Source organism: Stenella coeruleoalba, assembly GCF_951394435.1.
Source record: "Stenella coeruleoalba genome assembly, chromosome: 21".
Lineage (NCBI taxonomy): Eukaryota > Metazoa > Chordata > Mammalia > Artiodactyla > Delphinidae > Stenella > Stenella coeruleoalba.
This window is the reverse complement of record NC_137167.1, coordinates 29,096,758-29,109,755: the sequence shown is the minus strand read 5'-3', so window position 1 is coordinate 29,109,755 and position 12,998 is coordinate 29,096,758. Positions and strand designations below refer to the sequence as shown.

The 12,998-nt window shown below is 38.4% G+C and overlaps 1 long non-coding RNA gene across 4 annotated transcripts in view; it reads left to right on the top strand.

Annotated features, from left to right (window-relative positions):
* Positions 1 to 12,998, top strand: part of LOC307179743 — an 893,234-nt gene that overhangs the window by 247,397 nt on the left and 632,839 nt on the right. The window lies entirely within an intron of this gene.

Below are 12,998 nucleotides of genomic sequence, written 5' to 3'. Positions count from 1 at the left end.
TGACTTTGCACCAATTCCGTCTTCCTGTTATTGACCTTCTCCCAACTCAGCTCTCTATTGTTTACTGACTTCCACAGGGACGGTGCCATCTGGTCCCCTTCCTCAGGTGCACATTTCCAGCAGATTAACCACCAGGTACTCATACATCAGTGACAGTCCTGTGTTCATTCCCAGTGGCACATGGGAATGAACACAGCACCAAAGTCAGGTAGCCTGGGTTGAGTCCTCACTCTGGTTCTCGCTAGCATAGCTAAGTCACTTTATCTTACAATGTTGCTTCAAATGTGGTCGTATAAGTCATGATGGGCTGGCTTACTATGCCTAGTAACCAATCCCGGTGCTTCTAACAACAGGATTTTCTTTCTTTCTTACGTTCCATGTCCAGCATGGAATGGTAGGGGACTATGATGGGAAAAGGGAGGACCATGCTGTTTTGCAATGACAGTTAAATGCTGTGGCCCGGGAGCAATGCAGGTAACTTCTGCTCAATCTCACTGCCAGGGCAATCCTTTTGCCATGGCTGATTTCAAGTGGTGGGAGGATAAATTGATGACCCCATTACTCTCAGGCTTGGACTTGCAATTAGAAGGAATGCCTGCTATGTCTAAGCAGAAGCTACATGGGCCGTTGTAATTTATTTCCTCTTCCATAAGACTGGCATTATTCAGATGGGACGTGCCCCTTCAGCTTTGAATAAAATGGTGTGGAAAAGAATTGCTATTGAGTTGGTGAAGAAATTGCAATATTGCTGAGAAATAAACTTCTGTTATTCTAAGCTCCAGAGATACAGGGATCATTTGTTACTGCAACACAACCTAGCGAATGCTGACTAAGACAACTGTGAATAATACTTATAGAAATGGCTGCTGTTCTGCAGCCACAGGGGAGATGTTATAATCTGTATGGTTCCATAAACCATTTTGTAGCCGTTACCAGATTACTTGTTCTTAGTCAGGGCCCTGATTATACAAATCCCCTGCTCAAATGTCATTTTCTTAGAGTAGTCGTGTTCTTAGTCAGTCTGTCAAGGAAATGTTTTTTGACTTCAACCATTTTAAAAAACTATGACTTATTAATCTCAGCCATTGGCCTTATGTGCAAATTCAACTGAGTGTCTAGTAACCTCAGCTTCCTTCTTGTAATTTATTAATTTGTGATTTCCTTCTTTTTAATTCCTTCTCATAATGTTCTTTCAGCATTTTCCCCTGAATAGAATTTCCAATCTGCATTATTTAAAGACCACCTTCTACTGATTTTCCCTTCTTGAAAAGTTTCCTCATCTGTCAGGTAACTGACACCTCTGTTCCTCCAATTTTTATAACATGATAACAACATCAGCTAGCATATTATTTTCTTATTACATAATTTATGAATATGTTTTATCTATTTGGGAGAGACTCTGTCTGAGAAGCTCGATAGAGCCTTGAAAAAGCTAAGGATGCTTCTTAGATATTGAATGGAGGAACACCTCTATGCCCGATGTTGTATTAGGTTCTAAAACAGGCAGAGTCTACAAAAAAAACTTTCAAAAATAAACAGCATTTCATTTCTATCGAAAAACTTTGCTTATTAAAAAAGAGCCAAAGAGACTTACACAGACCACAGAATTCATAACCAGAGTTTGTTAGTATCAAATATAGAGTCTACCTGGAAAGATCAAGTAAGTGAACGATCATGACAGAGTTATTTAGCTAAGGATTGATGTGAAAAAGGGACTTTGGCAACCTGAACTTTATTTCAAACTTTTATTGCCTCTCTCTTTAGAACAGACATATATTCATCCTTGTTTTTAAAATACATTTTCTCCCCTCGGAGATTCCTTGCAAGTCATTAACTCATGTACCAACCATCCCTTTTCTGAGCCTTTTCATCCTTGCAAAGACAAATATACTTCTATTTCTTATTATCTGTGTCTCACTACTCCTCTTCAAGGGTCCCTGTATCTGTACTGACTTAATTAGCAGTCTCCTGTATCAAAGGCAGAAACTTGGTCTTTTATAAGTCCTGGGACTTGAGGTATATTGGCTCTGTTCACTCAGAAGTTCTCAACTTATTGGTCAGTTGTTATTCAGACTCTCATTAGCATCAGGGATTCATGATTCAAATAATTTCTTCCAGATGGCAGGAGAGGAAAGCCCAGGCGTTGGCTTATAATTAAATCCAACTTTCAGAGGTTAGGTCCGAGATAGGAAAAGGCAACCCACATTCTATAAAGGAGAAGCACACTGCAGTTTTCAAAATATCATACATCCATCTGTCAATACATAGAGAGCACGCATGCATGAGACTGTATACACACACACGCACACACACACACACACACACACACAGACATTTATCAATGGGAGGAATCAAGAAGATGTATAGAAAAGACATTGAGTATTCGGGGTCTTTTGAGTTTCCATACAAATTGTAAAATTTTTTGTTCTAGTTCTGTGAAAAATGCCATTGGTAGTTTGATAGGGATTGTATTGAATCTGTAGATTGCCTTGGGTAGTAGAGTCATTTTCACAATGTTGATTCTTCCGATCCAAGAACATGGTATATCTCTCCATCTGTTTGTATCATCTTTGCTTTCTTTCATCAGTGTCTTATACTTTTCTGCATACAGGTCTTTTGCCTCCTTAGGTAGGCTTATTCCTAGGTATTTTATTCTTTTTGTTGCAGTGGTAAATGGAAGTGTTTCCTTAATTTCTCTTTCTGATTTTTCATTGTAAGTGTATAGGAATGCAAGAGATTTCTGTGCATTAATCTTGTGTCCTGCTGCTTTACCACATTCATTGGTTAGCTCTCGTAGCTTTCTCGTGGGATCCTTAGGATTTTCTATGTATAGTATCATGTCACCTGCAAGCAGTGACAGTTTTACTTCTTTTTTCCAGTTTGGGTTCCTTTTATTTCTTTTTCTTCTCTGATTGCTGTGGCTAAAACTTCCAAAACTATGTTGAATAATAGTGGTGAGAGTGGGCACCCTTGTCTTGTTTCTGATCTTAGAGGAAATGCTGTCAGTTTTTCACCATTGAGAATGATGTTGGCTGTGGGTTTGTCATAAATGGCTTTTATTATGTTGAGGTAGGTTCTTTCTATGCCCACTTTCTGGAGGGTTTTTATCATAAATGGGTGTTAAATTTTGTCAAAAGCTTTTTCTGCATCAGTTGAGGTGATCATATGGTTTTTCTCCTTCAGTTTGTTAATATGGTATATCACATTGATTGATTTGTGTATATTGAAGAATCCTTGCATTCCTGGGATAAACCCCACTCGATCATGGTGTCTGATCCTTTTAATGTGCTGTTGGATTCTGTTTGCTAGTATTTTGTTGAGGATTTTTGCATCTCTGTTAATCAGTGATATTGGCCTGTAATTTTCTTTTCTTGTGACATCTTTGTCTGGTTTTGGTATCAGGGTGATGGTGGCCTCGAGCTGGAGGAGTCAGGCTCCCTGACTTCAAACTATACTACAAAGCTACAGTGATCAAGACAGCATGATGCTGGCACAAAAACAGAAATACAGATTAATGGAACAGGATAGAAAGGCCAGAGATAAACCCAAACACATTTGGTCATCTTATCTTTGAAAAAGGGGGCAAGGATGTACAATGGAGAAAAGACAGTCTCTTCACTAAGTGGTGCTGGGAAAACTGGACAGCTACATATAAAAGAATGAAATTAGAACACTTCCTAACACTGTACACAAAAATAGACTCAAAATGGATTAAAAGCCTAAAGGAAGGCCAGACACTAGAAAACTCTTAGAGGAAAACATAGGCAGAACACTCTATGACATAAATCACAGCAAGATCCGTTTGAACCCACCTCCTAGAGTAATGGAAATAAAAACAAAAAGAAACAAATGGGACCTAATGAAACTTAAAAGCTTTTGCACAGCAAAGGAAACCATAAACAAGATGACAAGACAACCCTCAGAATGGAAGAAAATATTTTCAAATGAAGCAACTGACAAAGGATTAATCTCCAAAATATACAAGGAGCTCATGCAGCTCAATAACAAAAAAGCAAACAGCCCAATCAAAAAATGGGCCGAAGACCTAAATAGACATTTCTCCAAAGAAGACATACAGATTGCCAACCAACACATGAAAAGATGCTCAACATCACTAATCATTAGAGAAATGCAAATCAAAACCACAATGAGGTATCACCTCACACCAGTCAGAATGGCCATCATCAAAAAATCTAGGAACAGTAAATGCTGGAGAGGGTGTGGAGAAAAGGGAACCCTCCTGCACTGTTGGTGAGAATGTAAATTGATACAGCCACTATGGAGAACAATATGGAGGTTCCTTAAAAAGCTAAAAATAGAACTACCATATGACCCAGCAATCCCACTCCTGGGCATATACCCTGAGAAAGCCATAATTCAAAAAGATACATGTACCGCAGTGTTCACTGCAGCACTATTTACAATAGCCAGGACATGGAAACAACCTAAATGTCCATCAACCGATGAATGGATAAAGAAGATGTGGCAACTACTGAGCCTGCGCTCTAGAGCCTGTGAGCCACAACTACTGAGCCGTGTGCCACAACTAGCCCGCACTCCTAGATCCCGTGCTCGGCAACAAGAGAAGCCACCACAATGAGAAGCCCGTGCACCGCAACAAAGAGTAGCCCCCTCTTGCCGCAACTAGAGAAAGCCCACATGCAGCAAGGAAGACCCAACGCAGCCAAATAAACAAATAAACAAACAAATAAATAAATAAGAAGATGTGGCACATATGTACAATGGAATATTACTCAGCCATAAAAAGGAATGAAATTGAGTTACTTGTAACGAGGTGGACGGGCCTAGAGTCTGTCATACAGAGTGAAGTAAGTCAGAAAGAGAAAAACAAATACTGTATGCTAATGTATATGTATGTGGAATCTAAAAAAATGGTACTGATGAACCTAGTGGCGGGGTAAGAATAAAGATGCAGATGTAGAGAACAGACTTGAGGACAGAGTAGGGGAAGGGTAAGCTGGGACAAAGTGAGAGAGTGGCATGGACATATATACACTACCAAGTGTAAAATGGACGGCTAGACGGAAGCTGCTGCATAGCACAGGGAGATCAGCTCGATGCTTTGTGACCACCTAGAGAGGTGGGAGAGGGAGGGTGGGAGGGAGACCCAAGAGGGAGGGGATATGGGGATATATGTATACATATAGCTGATTCACTTTGTTGTACAGCAGAAACTAACACAACATTGTAAAGCAATTATACTCCAATAAAGATATTTAAAAAAAAAGACATTGAGTAGTTACATTGTTATGGATACAAAGCCACCATTTAGGAAATAGAAAGTCATATGACACTATAATGATGATTATGTACATGGGCCAGCAAGCAAATCATTTTACATGAGACAGAAAGAAAAATCCACTAACAAAGTTAAAGACCTTAACACTCCTCTCTCAGTGATTAAACATGGAGATGAAAAGCAGTTATACAGATTTGAATAGCACTACCACGACTACTCGACTTACTAGGTACAAATTCTTTTTAAATACATGTAAAATATTTACCAATATAGAACATATGCTGGGCAGTATAACCAATCTCAATAAATTTCAAAGGCTTGAAATCATACACTGACCACAGTAGACTTAAATGGGAAATAATAACAAGTAAGATGTTTTAGTTTGCTAGGGCTGCCACTACAAAGTACCACAGACTGGATGACTTCAACCACAAGTTCATGTGCTCCCAGCCCTGGAAGCTAGAAGTCCAAGATCGAAGGTGTCACCAGGGCTGGTTTCTGCTGAGGCCTCTCTCCTCGGCTTCAGGGTGGTGTCTTCTCCCTGTGTCTTCACATGGTCTTCCCTTGCTGCCTGTTAGTGTCCAATTCTCCTCTTTTTAAAGGGACTCTGTCACATTGGATTATAGGGCCCACCTTAATGAGCTCATTTTTACTTAATCACCTCCTTAAAAATCCGTAATACTAAGAGTGATATTCATAGCTTCAAATGCTTAGATGAGAAAACAACAAGAGTTCAAAGTAAAAAGTCTGACATACCACCTGAAAAAATTGTTAAGATAAAAACAAAATAAGCCCAAAGGAAGTAGATGAAAGGAAATAATAAATGTATAAAAAAATAAAATAGCAAATAAATAATTGGAAAAATCAAAAAAGTCAAAAGTTGGCTTCTTTAAAAGATTAATAAAACTGACAAAACTCTAGCAAGACTAGTCAAGAGAAAATGAGAGCAAAGGAAAAAGGCAGCGATGCAGTTTAATGGGGAAAGAAGAGACTATTTAACAGATGTTGCTGGAAGAATTGAATACACATACGGAAGAAATCCACCAACCGGACCTTTAGGTTGTTTTCCTATCTTGGTTATTGTGAATAATGCTTCATTGAACATGGCAGTGCAGGTATTTCTTTGAGATCTTGATTTCATTTCTTTTGGATATATACCCAGAGGTGGCATTGCTGGATCATATGGTAGTTCTAGTTTTAAATTTTTGAGGGATCTCCATACTGTTTTCCGTTGTGGCTGCAACCATTTACATTCCCACCAGTAATGCATAAGAGTTCCCTTTTCTCTGCATCCTTGCCAACACTTGTTATTTCTTGTCTTTCTTCACAGTAGCTATTCTAACAGGGGTGAGGTGATATCTCATTGCGGTTTTGATTTGCATTTCCCTGATGAATAGTGATATTGAGAACCTTTTATGTACCTGTTGGCCATCTATATGTCATCTTTGGAAAAATATTCACTCAGATCCTCTGCCCATTCTTTAATCCAATTGTCCGGAGTATTTTTCTATTGAGTTATGTGAGTTCTTTGTATATTTTGGATATATTAACCCTCTAACAGATACACGATTTGCACATATTTCTCCCATTCTACAGGTTCCCTTTTCATGTTATTGATGGTGTCCTTTGCTATGCAGAACCGTTTTAGTTGGATGTAGTGTGGCTGGTCTATTTTTGCTTTTGTTGCCTTCGCTTTTGTTGTCAAATCCACGAAATCATTGCTAAGACCCATGTCCAGGAGCTACCATCTATGTTTCCTTCTAGGAGTTTTCTGATTTCAGGTTTTGTGTTCAAGTCTTCAATCCATTTTGAGTTAATTTTTGTGTATGGTGTAAGGTAGTGGCCCAGTTTCATTCTTTTGCAACTGGTCTCCAGTTTCTCCAGCACCATTGTTTGAAGAGATTGTCCTTTCTCCATTGTATACTCTTGGCTCCTTTGTCATGCATTAGTTGATCGTATATGTGTGGGTTTATGTCTGGGCTACATTTGTTCTTTTTTCTCCACATGGCTTCTGTCTTTCTCCTGAAGTGAAATACTTTCACTTTTAGGAACTACAGGAAGTCTCTCTGTCATTTGGGATACACTCTGGATGCCTTCACAGCCTTTATTCCCAGCTTTTGTAGCTCTTCACGAATCTCTTCTTTCCTTAAAATTAGAAACTCCATCCAGTTGGGTTCCCCAGCCAGCAGACGACTCTCAGACAGTGGTTTGCTCTCAGGAACTGGACTGGGGAGCATGCTTGGGTTAAACCTGTGCAGAAAGGAAGGGGGCAGGCTTGGGCAGGAGGAGAAGCTCCACTGGGATGCAGAGGCAGGAAGACCTCAGCCCATTCCACAGGGAACTCTCTCCAGCCTCAGGCAAGCCCCAGAGATGCTCAGCTGACACTGCCAGCAACTGGGGAGGGTCTGAAAGGGAACTGGGTGGGTCTTCACAGTGTCCTGGGCAACCAGAATTATAGCTGAGCTACAGTGAGAGGTGACCTAGCAATCTGGAAACAAAGGCAAACGGGAGCAGAACTGTCTGGATTCATTTCCATGATTTCTTTCCCCCTTTGCCCTCGAAAATCCTTCCCAAGTGACTTTACCTGAAGCCCTTGTATTTGACTCTGGGACCTCTTCCTCTTCCTTGGAGACACCATTCTTGACCAGGTGCACTCATTAAGTTGAAAGAGAAGCAGGTTCTCCACTTCCTCTTCAGGGCATGAATCACACTGTAATGTAAAACGATGTTTTCTATTCTGTCTCCCCATTAAACTGTCAGGTCCCCTTTAAATGAGGGGGCTTGAGAATATACTGCGCATCTCTGTATTCCCAGCACCAAATCCAGTGCTGGTTGTAGAGCAGAATACCTGCCGACCACCTACCTGCATGGCAGAAAGTTCTGGAAAGAACGCAGAGGGGGTTGTTCCGATATAGGAGTGGAGCAAGATCTGGAAAGGAAAAGAATGTGAGAATCCATCCAGTCTCTACGTTATTTTTGAGGTCTGAAGCTAGATCATGATGATAACTAAGTAGAACTGGGAAGAAGAAATTGGCTTCTAGAGAGCACAGCAAAGGTTGGGAAGAGCCACCTTAGGGAATGGAAAACAGAGCCAATTAAGGGCTGGAGGAATAATACTGAAACTCAACTCAAAAATTAAAAAGAAAAGCCACAAATGTATAGGGATGTGACTCAGGAGGTTTATGTGATTTTCTCTAGTGCTTGGCTAGAAATAATTGGAAGAAAATAGTTGATGGTATCTGAGATTGGGGAAGGCAGAACTGGTACAGCAGGAATTCAAAAGAGAACAGAATTCAAGTGTCTTAGTGAAAATGGAGTGGAAATAATTTATCCAACTAAAGTCCCACTATTTTAAAATATTTCAATCTAAGGGTAACTTTGAATGGAAACTTACCTTTCTACTTGGGGGAAAATTGAAACACCTTCAAAGATTTACTTAAAAGATAGCCTTTTAATAACAGCAGAGTGATGTTTGAAGAACCTCTCTGTTCTTTAATTAACTTTTAATTGAACCCTCATAAAATATTTTTGTTTACATAAGTGCTGACTTAGAACAAAATTGGAGAAATCAGAGTAGTATACAATAAGCTAAACTTATAAGCATTTGTGTCTTGTTGAGAGGGATTCTTTGGAAGAGTTATTAAAACAAATACGTAAACATAATTTGAATTATGGGCACAAAATGTAAAGGAGACCATGTTTGTATTCGCTTTAGAAGCTGAGTTCCAAGGCAAGCAGAAATACCCATTCTTGACACCACAGACAGTGTTATGATGTAGAACTTTAAAGCCTCTGAGATCTTACGCGACCTGGGAATTTCTAGGATCTGAAGGTGATGGGAAAAAAGTATGATTCCAGTTATGACCTCAGCCCTGTAGGGAGGATGTGAAAGTGTGCCCTCGGGATCTGGCGTCTGGAGTAATGAGAGAGCTACAGAAACCACTATGAACGGTGGACGAAATGCAGAGTAGATGTAGTAGAAGGTTGTGTTTACCTGAAAGGCTGAAGGAATGCCATTTTCTGCCAACATATCCAAGACCCAAGAACTATGTTGCCCCAGTCCTGAGATTTTACGTGGCTCCTGCTGTGTTTGTTTTGTTCTTTGGTGTCCGTAGCATGTACTCTACATAACAGCCTGACATGGTTGTCACAGAAATTTCATTTACTATTTACTCTTCAACTTTACAGAATTTATTGAGGTTTTCTTTTGTCCTAAGATAGGGTCTTTTTTTTTGGTAGATATTTCATGTGTATTTGGGAGATCTATTCTGTTATCTGAGGACAAAGTGAGATATATATTCAAAAAATCCACTGAATTGATTAGATAATTCATGCTGCCTCTATTCTGACTTATTTTTAGTTATTTGGCCCTGTCTTGGATTGAAAATGGTGTGTTAGCCATCTTTAATTTGTGTCTTTCCCTCTATTTCTTGTTGTGTCTCCTTTAGTTTCTATTTAATGGTAGTGGCTTCTGTAATACTTAGTGCGTAGGTGTTTATCAATATTGCATCTTTATTGTGAACTGGGGTCTTTTATGTACAGTATCCTCTTTTTTCTTTATTTTTCCACCCATTTAAGGCTTTTTAGCCTCAAGTCTACCTCGTCTTTTACAACTCCGTGTCCTTGTTGTTTGCATTTGCTCTGTAATATCTATGCCCATCCCTTTATTTTCAGTTTTCCCAGTTCACTTTACTTCTGGGTGTGTCTCTTCTCTGCAGACTACTCGCAAATACGTTTCTTAATAGTTGACTTATGCACATTTATAAGTTACATATATTAAACTGAAGTATAGTTGACTTCCAATGTTATATTAGTTTCACGTATACAACAGTGATACGAATTTTATATTTTTTTACACTTACTGTAGATTTTTGTTACGTTCACTGTGTTCCTTTCTCTATGTGCTCTTATTTATTATTTGTATTACTTATTATATTTAGGAAGTTGTGCATTTTTGCTTTCGTGATTACCTTCATAATAATGCCTTCATAATGAGCTGAGTACCTTTTTCCCAGCTCAGACATCTGCTGTGCACTTTATCAGATTCAAATGATGTCTTATCGATACTTCTGTGATCATTGATGAGCTTAATGTATCTTCTCCTTCCCAGTTTGTTTTAGTTATTGTGACATCGTCAGCCATGCTCCCCTCTTGCCCACTTTTGATTTACTTCTACATCTACATTAAATATGGTCGGGGCCCAGCCCTGGTCTTTGTTTAAGTCCCCCCAGTTATGCCTTGATTAGATGAAGCTCACTGTCTCCTAGATGCCCTGGGAAGAGATCATGAGTGCAGGTATTCCCTGAATTCTAACTTTTGAAAGCATTTTCCATAGATTCATACTTAAAGGATAACTTGATTAAATGTAATAGTTGGCTCTTTCTTTTACTGAATTTAAAGTGTTGCTTTTCTTGTACCTTCCTTTCTGTGTTGCTTTTAATAAGTCTGATGCCAACTTGATTTTATTTCCTTTGTAAGTGACTTACTCGTTTTTCCTGGGAGCTTAGAAAATGTTTCTTTATAGTCAAATAAACACACTTAGGTTATATCTTGGAATTGACCATTCTAAGTCAATTTCCTAGATACTCAGTAGACCCTTTCAGTATGCAAATTCATGTATTGTTTAACTTTTGACAAGTTTCATCGGATGAGAGTTTTAAAGAATCTGTTATACTGTTTTGTGTATTCACAGTGTGTGCACTCTAATTAGAATTTTATTGTACCTTCTATCAACTTCCTCCTTGATCCTTTATATATATATTTCTTTATGTCATGTTTCTTTTATGGTCTGTTTGCATTCCTTTCTCTTTGGGGAATTGGTAACTTACTCTTTATTTTGAAGGTGTCATTTTTTTCTCTTTGGGGAATTTGTAACTTACTCTTTATTTTGAAGGTGTTATTTTTTCCCCCTTAGATTTCTTTCCTGAGTTCAGGTGACTCTCAATTCATATCTCATTGTGTTTGTCCATCTCTGTCTAAGGTTTTAAAGTTGTGACTGAAAGTGTGTGTGTGTGTGTTTTTTCATATCTACGAATAGTTGCTTATGGATACCTTAAGGCTAGGACAATTTGTAAATGTGTTCCTCTGATTGATCTTGGGAAGGTTTTTCATCAGCCTCAGCTTCTTTTAATGCCTGCTCTTAATAGATTTGCATGGCAGCTGGGTATTTTTTTCCCCTGTAATTTGAAATATTTTGTAATGTTTTATGTATCCATGAACCAGGTGTGGGTGAAGATTTTGGATTCTAATTGGTTCAACTTTGTTCTCTTTTCTTTCTGGAGGAGCCTATCGGTCTCTGGTTTCCTTTTTCATGTTCACAGTAAGCCTCGATGGATTCCTGTCCTTCCAAGTCACGATACTGTCACCTAACAGTTGTGTCTTTCTAAGACTGCCACATCTTATTCCGCACATTTCCCAACCCCTTCCTGTGTTCAGAGTAGTGATTTCTCTGCTGCACCGGGTCTCAGACCTATTCTTAGTATTTCGCAGTGTAGGAGCCATTCTTTCTAAAAGTGGTTTCACTTCTGCTTTTACCCCACTAGGGCCCAGGTGTTGATACACATGTTTTTATGGAGAATTTAGGAATGCATGGACGGTCTTGTAGATGTTTCCTGGTACCTATGCAAAATCCTCTAGATTATATGCCAGGGGATATTGGTTATTGTGAGGAAAACTAAAAGATCAAGGAAGAGCTTTCACCAAAAATAATACATTAATGAGTATTTATAAGTTGTGCCTAAGCGTGTCGCAAGGAACTTTAAAAAGCTACTAAAATTTTAAAAAATAGAATTTCTGCATTTATGAAGTAAGAACACAAGGTAGGAATGCAAGATTTCAGGGTAGAGACGGCAAACCTATGAGAAGAGATAAAATGTTAGCTGGCAGAGATCAGGAAATAAGTGGTAAGAAAAAATCAGAAACAAAAGCAATACAGGCTGTCTTGGAAAGAAGGTAAGGAAAAGCAGATATTGCTGGATACACGTAAAGGATAAAGGGGAGTTACTTGTAGCATCAAATTCTTCTTCATAAAAGAAAAAAATACACTTAGATAGACCTACATATCTATCTATACATAAACACAGACATATACATATAAACATAGTGCCCTGATGAAACAGACTACATGGTCATTTTCTAAGTGTGTAAAACACAAGCTTAAAATAATTACATAACTGATATAATACCAACATATAAATGCAAATGAAGAGAGATCAAAAACCCTGTCTCTGAGGTTATATGAGATACTTTTAACAGAATGACTTAAAAAGAATGAAAAGTGTAGGTGGGCAAACACATACCAGGCAAATACAAATAAATGAATAGGTAGACAAAGGTAGGCAGATAGATGCTGGACAGATAGGTGGGTAGATAGCGGGGTAGAGAGAGAGAGAGAGATAATAAAGTAACCTAGTAGAAGTCATAATCTTATAATCAAATAAAGTACTTTTAGGCTAAAGACCACTGTTTAAGACAAACACTCTAAAATGTTGAAGAACACGATATATTCACAATCAAAATATAATACTTACGGTTTTCTAAGCACCAACTATCATAGCTTAAATCTTTATAAAGAAAAAACGGAGATTTATAAAAGTAGAAATAAATACACAATAATTACAAGAGACATTGTTTTACTTCTTTCATTTCATAAGAGATCAAGAAATGGAAGACCTTACTAGCATAGTTAGATCAAATTGTATTCTTAATGCTAAAAGTGGATACACCTTGGTTTCAAATG